This window comes from Indicator indicator, chromosome 10 (genome assembly GCF_027791375.1).
Source record: "Indicator indicator isolate 239-I01 chromosome 10, UM_Iind_1.1, whole genome shotgun sequence".
Classification (NCBI taxonomy): domain Eukaryota; kingdom Metazoa; phylum Chordata; class Aves; order Piciformes; family Indicatoridae; genus Indicator; species Indicator indicator.
The window spans coordinates 28,869,344-28,876,917 of NC_072019.1; positions in this window are offsets into that span (position 1 = coordinate 28,869,344).

Consider the following 7,574-nt stretch of genomic DNA (forward strand, 5'->3'; position numbering starts at 1 on the left):
CTTGAGGTAGCCCAGAGAGCAGCACCAGCCCTTGCTGCCCTCCATGCAGGCAGAGCTGCTGCAGCCTCCCCTGCAGCTGCCAAGCAGCAGTGCCAGCCCCGCCACCAGTGGCTCCCTGCCTTGCAAACACAGCAGCACCATGGCACCACCATTTGTCTCCTCCTCTGGTTTAGTCTTCAGAAGACACAAGTTAGTGCTGGGCCCCTGGGCTTAGTCATGAGAGCTGCAATTTGATAAGCTGCGCTCTCGCACCGCGGCTCCTGGCTCGGGAAGCAGATGTCTGGAGCAGCACAAACTGCTTGGCTGGGGACAGGACCTGGTCCACCAGGCAGTTTCCAGCCACTCTGCCCTCAGCCTGCAGGCTTCATGGGGTTGTTGTCACCCAAGGGCAGCACCCAGCACTTAGCCTTTGTTGAACCTCATATCATTGACCTCAGCCCAGCCAGCCAGCCTGGCCAGGTCCCTCTGGAGAACCTCCCAGATCCTTCAGCAGATCAATACTGCCACCCAGCTTGGTGTCATCTGCAAGCTGACTGAGGGTGCCTTGAGCCCCTCATCCAGACCATTCATAAAGACATTGAAGAGTCCTGGCCCCAGTACTGAGCTCTGGGGAGCAGCACTGATGACCAGCCACTGTACAGGTTGGCATGGGATTGGAGGGAAAAAAGGGTGGAAAGGGGGTGGGTGGGGTGGAAAAGGGGCAGAGATGGTGGGAAAGGGGAGGTGGTGGTGAGAGAAGGGGATTTTAAAACAGCTTTGTTTTCCATAAGTCTTCCACAATGCACCACTGCAGTCCATGGTTTGCTTTGCCTCCATGCAAAAGGAACAAAGCCATCAATACTTCATCAAACAAAGCACAGTGGTGGCTGTGGCAATGAAACCTTTCCATGAGGAGCATTTCGCTTGGCAGGAAAAAATCTGTGCTTTTCAGATCAAAATAACAGGCTTTAACAACAACAACAACAACAAAAAGTTCTCCAAGAGCAAATTTTCTCTCTGGATACCAGCAGAAAACACCAGGATGGTGAAGGGGCTGGAGGATATGCCCTGTGAGGAGAGGCTGAGAGCCCAGGGGCTGGTTAGTCTGGAGAGAAGACTCAGAGGGGATTTAATCAATGTTTATAAATAGCTGAGGGCTGGGGGTCAAGAGGGAGGGGACAGGCTCTGCTCAGCTGCACTCTGGGATAGGACAAGGGGTAGTGGGTATTAACTCCAGCACAGGAGGTTCCACCTCAACATGAGGAGGAACTTCTTCACTCTGAGGGTCACAGAGCACTGGAACAAGCTCCCCAGAGAGGTTGTGGAGTCTCCTTCTCTGGAGACTTTCCAGACCCATCTGAATGTGTTCCTGTGTGACCTGTGCTGGATTCTCTGCTCCTGCTCTGGCAGGGGAGTTGGACTCTAAGATCTCCAGAGGTCCCTTCCAACCCCTAACATCCTACGATGATGCATCTGACACACAACCAAGCCCAGCCAAGCTGTGCCTGGGGAGGGAAGCACAAAGCTGGGAGCAGAGCCAGAGCCCCACACACCAGTTTTGTGCTGAGGCATTCAGTTCCTCCTCCTGTTCTTCCTTTCTTTGAAGGCCACAAAAATAATTCAGCCCTAACAACCAGAGGGAGGAAGGATGTGGCATGAAACATGATGGTCAGATGTACCACCATGGCTGAAGCTTCAGACTGGCTTTGGCATAAGATAAGAGAGATGTTGATTTCCTCTGGGCTCAGTTGTGATTTCCTCTGGGCTCAGTTCGTGTGGTGGTGACCAGAAATGAATGGGTACTGTTGAATTCCTGTCCAGGCACTTTCCTGCCATCCAGCAGGAAGCTTTGTCTGCTGCCAGGTCCTTATTCCTAATTGGAGGATCAGTTTCCTCAGCAGGAATCAGGCTCTGCATCAAGGTTAGACACTGCTGCACTGTCAGGGGGTGGTTGGAGCTCCAGCTACATCCAGAATCACAGAACTATTCTTGTTGGAGGAGATCTTGAAGATCATGGAGTCCAACCATTAATCCAGCACTGCCAGGTTACCACTAAACCATGGCCCTCAGCACCACATCTCCATGGCTTTGAAACCCCTCTAGGCATGGGGACAGCCAGCTAAAGGTGAGCCACCATGTGCCCAGGTGGCCAAGAAGGACAACACCATCCCTGTTTGGATCAACAACGGGACCAGGGCAGGGATTGTCCCCCTGGACTGGGCACTAGTGAGGCTGCACCTTTAATCCCAAGGTCACTTTTGGGCTCCTCCTCCAAGAAGGACACTGAAGGGCTGGAGCAGGTCCAGAGAAGGGTGGCAGATGAAGGGTCTGGAGAACAGGGCTGGTGAGGAGCAGCTGAGGGAACCGGGGTTGTTCAGCCTGGAGAAAAGGAGGTTGAGGGGAGACCTTCTGGCTGTCTGCAACTCCCTGGTGGGGGTTGGTCTCTGCTCCTAAGGAACAAGTGATAGGAGAAGAGGAAATGGCCTCAAGTTGACCCAGGGGAGTTTAGTTTGCACATGAGGAACAATTCCTTCTGTGAAAGGGTTGTCAAGCCATGGTCCAGGCTGCCCAGGGCAGGGGGGGAGTGCCCATCCCTGGAGGGCTTTCCAAGCCATGGTGATGTCAGGGCCATGGCTTAGTGGTGCCCTGGCAGTGCTGGGTTAATGCTTGGACTCCATGATTTTCAAGGTCTGTCCAGCCACAAGGATTCTGTGATTCTGTGTTCCAGGAACAGGCTGGAGGGAAGGAGCCTGCTGGGGATTAGATGCGGATACAGAAACATCTCTGTCTGACACAAAATTTACAGGTTTTGGAAGGTTAGTTTTCCACATACACAGCACAGATGAGAAGCTCCTGCTAGTGGAAGTCTCCAGCCAACTTCTGCTCTCCTAGCTTGGGGCTGCAGCCCAGCTCCAGGCTCTTGGCCATCACAGGGAATGTTTTCCCCAGCCTGGAGCTGCTGAAGCAAACAGGATTAGCACAGGCTGCTGGATCTGGTTTAGTGCCCAGGGCCCAGGTCTCAGCCTCAGAGTTCATCCTCTGTTTAACCTTAGAGGGTTGTGCTGAACCTCTTGGAGATGTTGCAGCACCAGGGAGGCTTTGGTGGCTGGAATGGGTCTGAAACAGAGCTGCTCAATGCTCAGCAAGAGCTAAAGGACCTGTGGGGAGCAAGAGGATGGGGCTAGATTCTTGTCAGTGGTGCCCAGGGACAGGACAAGGGCACGAACTGGAACCCAGGAGGTTTCATCTGAACAGGAGGAGAAAGTTCTTTGTTGTGAGGGTGCTGGAGCCCTGTAGCAGGCTGCCCAGAGAGGTTGTGAAGTCTTCTTGTCAGGAGAGCTTCCAAACCCAGCTGGGCATTGTGATGCTGGGCAAGCTGCTCTGAGTGCCTCTGCTTTAGCAGGGGGGTGGACTGGATGATCTCCAGAGGTCCTTTCCAACTCCACCGTGCTTGGTTTCTATGTATCCTATATCCTAGGACTTAAATTTTCTCTAAGTGTATGAAACAATTCAAACCCATCCTCAGTTCTTGCTGCCCAAAGTCATCTGCTGGAGGTTTTTGAGCAGTCTCCATACCTGGAGGTTAAGATCAGGTTGTGAGCATCTCAGAGAACCCTGCTTTGAGAAGATGGCTGGGCTGGAGACCTCCTGAAGGTCCCTTTGGATGTGAGATATCCTACACCCTAGGATTTTTCTCTGAATGCATGAAACCATTGGAGCCAGTGCTGAGTCCTTGCTGCCCAAAGTCATCTTCTGCAGGTGTTTATAGAGATGGAACAGCTGCTTCCTTTAAAAAGACATTCAAAAACCTGCTCATAACCTCTGTCCTCTCGTAAAAGTCAGAGATGTTTGGAGCTTTTGCCTCTGTGAGAAACAACCTCAGGGAGAAGTGGCATAAATTAACAACTCCTTGTTTTGCTTTCCTCTGGAAAAAACTTGTTTGTGTGTGTGGACATTTCTCTTCCAAACTGGGGAGGGGTTTTCTTCCTCTTTTTTCTTTTCCTCTTTTTTTTCCCCTTCTTTCTTTTTTTTCCCCCTCTTTCTTTTTTTCCCCTCTTTCTTTTTTTTCCCTCTTTCTTTTTTTCTTTTTCTTTTTTTCCCTCTTTATTTCCTTCTCTTTTTTCTCTTTCTTTTTCCCTCTTTCTTTTTTTCTCCTCTTTCTTTTTTTACCCTCTTTTTTCCTTCTTTCTTTATTTCTCTTTTTTCTTTCTTTTTTCCCTCTTTCTTTTTTCCTTTTTTCTTTCTTTTTTCTCTTTTTTCTTTCTTTTTTCTCTTTCTTTTTTTCCTTTCTTTTTTCCCCTCTTTCTTTTTCTTCCCTCTTTCTTTTTTCTCTTTCTTTTTTTCCCTCTTTCTTTTTTCTTTCTTTTTTCTTTCTTTTTTTCCTCGTTCCTTTTTTCCCCCTTTCTTTTTTCCCCCCTCTTTTTTTCCCTCTTTCTTTTTTTCTCCTCTTTCTTTTTTTCCCTCTTTCTTTTTTCCTCCTCTTTCTTTTTTTCCCTCTTTCTTCTTTTCCCTCTTTATTTTTTTCTTTTTCTTTTTTCTTCTTTCTTTTTTTCTCTTTCTTTTTTCCCCCTCTTTCTTTTTTTCCCTCTTTCTTTTTTTTCCCTCTTTCTTTTTTTTTCCTTCTTTCTTTTTTTCTTTCCTCTTTCTTTTTTTTCTTCCTCTTTCTTTTTTTTTTTCTTCCTCTTTCTTTTTTTTTTCTTCTTTTTCTACTGGTTCTTTCTAAAATAAGAAAAACTATGCTGCCATTCAGTGAGACCTGGCCAGGCTGGAGAGTGGGAGGAGAGGAACATCACAAAGTTCAACCAGGGCATGTGGTTGAACTGCACCTGGGGAGGAACAGGGAGTGCAGCTCTCCCGTGGCTCATGGATTGATAGATTCATGGAATGGTTTGGGTGGGAAGGGACCCTCAAGATCACCTAGTTCCAACCTTCTGCCATGAGCAGGCATGCCTTCCACTAGTCCAGGTTGCTCAAGGCCTCATCCAGCCTGGCCTTGAACACCTCCAGGGAGGGGACAACAATAACCTCCCCGGGTAACCTCCTCCAGTGTTTGTTTGGTCCCATTTATGGCCAGCATTCAGCTAGGGAGCAGCAGGATGATGTCCAGCAGAGCAGGACAACCCCTTCTGTGGCCACCACACCACATGCATGGAGTGATGGCCCTGGGAACCCTCCACATGATCCCCACCTGCACCCTTGGCTCTCCTCCATGCTGACTGCTGGCATCTGATCTCCCAATGTGCCAGGGAAACCTAACAGCTCTTGGGGTCTGAGCCCCACCAGCTCCTGGGGTGTGAGACCCACCAGCTCCTGGGGTCTGAGCCCCACCAGCTCCTGGGGTCTGAGACCCACCAGCTCCTGGGTTCTGAGCCCCACCAGCTCTTGGGGTCTGAGCCCCACCACCTCCTGGGGTCTGAGACCCACCAGCTCCTGGGGTGTGAGACCCACCAGCTCCTGGGGTCTGAGCCCCACCAGCTCCTGGTTCTGAGCCCCACCAACTCCTGGGGTCTGAGCCCCACCACCAATCCCACATCAGTCATCTGTATCTCACACACTCTGTGACCTGCTCAGGCTGCAGCAGCATTGCAGGCTCCTGGGTTTTCCAGCTTTCTGGAACCTGAGGCTGTCATCTCTTGTATATCTTGGCAGGCTGTTGAGGAGAACAGAACCTGGCTTGCAACCAGTGTGAAAAAATGTGGGGTTTGGTATTTATTTTAAACAACTCCCTCCACTGCTTTCCATCAGCAGTGCTGCACACATGCCCTGCTCCACCAGAGGCTCTGGGGTTGATTTATGAACACAAACCCAACCCATAACTTCTTAAAAAAAACCAAAACAAACAGTTGAATCTGACCAGGACACAGCTCTGGAATATCTTTGGAACTATTTCCATGTCAACTGGCTTTTCACATCCCCTCCTCCAGGCTGCATCCTGTAAAATCAGAAGCAAAAACCTTCCAGCCTGGATAGGAGAAATAAACTCTGCAGGATCACAGAATCAGAGTGGGTTTGATAGGAAGAGACATGGAAGATCATGGAGCCCAATCATTACCCCAGCACTGCCAGGTCACCTCTAAACCATGGCCCTCAGCTCCACATCTCCATGGCTGTGACACCCCTCCAAAGATGGGGACTCCCCCACTGCTCTGGCCAGCCTGGGCCAGGCCTTGGCAACCCTTTCTATGAAGCAATTATTCCTCATGTCCAACCTAAACCTCCCCCGGGGCAACTTGATGCCAGTTAGACCAAGCTGGGATTTGAGTTTCAGGCTGAGAGAGTTGGGGTGTTGAGTCTGAGAGTTGATTTGCAGGCTGAGAAGAGGCTCCAGGGAGAGCTGAGAGCTGCATTTCAGTATCTGAAGGGGACCTACAGGAAGGCTGGGGAGGGACTCTTCATGAGGGCTTGCAGTGATAGGATCAAGGGGCAATGGTTTGAAACTGGAGCAGGGCAGATTTAGGTTGGACAGCAGAGGAAGTTCTGGGCATGGTGAGACACTGGAGCAGGTGGAGGCCCCATCCCTGGAGGCAGTCAAGGTCAAAATTGATGGGGGGCCCTGAGCACCCTGCTCTAGATGGAGGTGTCCCTGCTGTCTGCAGGGATGATGGAGAAGATGACCTTGGAGGGACCTCTCCAACCTGATGCCATCTGCAAGTCTGTGCATTTCATGGAATCATAGAATCCTAGGATCAGTCAGGGCTGGAAGGGAGCACAAGGCTCAGCCAGTTCCAACCCCCCTGCCATGCCCAGGGACACCTCACACTACAGCAGGCTGGCCAGAGCCTCATCCAGCCTGGCTGCAAACACCTCCAGGGATGGGGCCTCAACCACCTCCCTGCACAACCCATTCCAGGCTCTCACCACTCTCCTGGGGAAGAACTTCTTCCTTATGTTCAGTCTGAATCTCCCCACTTCCAGCTTGATTCCATTCCCCCCAGTCCTGGCACTCCCTGAGAGCCTAAAAAGTCCCTCCCCAGCTTTCTTGGAGCCCCCTTCAGATCCTGGAAGGCCACAAGAAGGTCACCTCAGAGCCTTCTCTTCTCCAGACTCAACAGCCCCAACTCTCTCAGTCTGTCCTCATAGCAGAGCAGCTCCAGCCCTCTGCTCATCCTGGTGGCCCTTCTCTGGACACCTTCCAGCATCTCCAGATCCCTCTTGGAATAGAGGCTCCAGACCTGGATGCAGTACTCCAGGTGGGGTCTCAGCAGAGCTGAGCAGAGGGGGAGAATCCCCTCCCTTGCCCTGCTGGCCACACTTCTCCTGATGCAGCCCAGGCTCTGCTTGGCTCTCTGGGCTGCAAGTGCACACTGACAGCTCCTGCTGAGCTTCTCATCCCCCAGCACCCCCAAGTCCCTCTCCTCAGGGCTGCTCTCCAGCCAGTCCCTGCCCAGCCTGCATTTCTGCTTGGGATTGCCTCCACCCAGCTGCAGGACCCTGCCCTTGGTCTTGTTGAACCTCCTGAGGTTGGCTTGTGCCCACCTCTCCAGCCTGTCCAGGTCCCTCTGGATGGATCCCTTCCCTCCAGCCTGGCTGCTGCACCACACAGCTTGGTGTCAGCAGTCTGACCATTTCTCAGAGGCTGGGGGTTAAGAGGCACA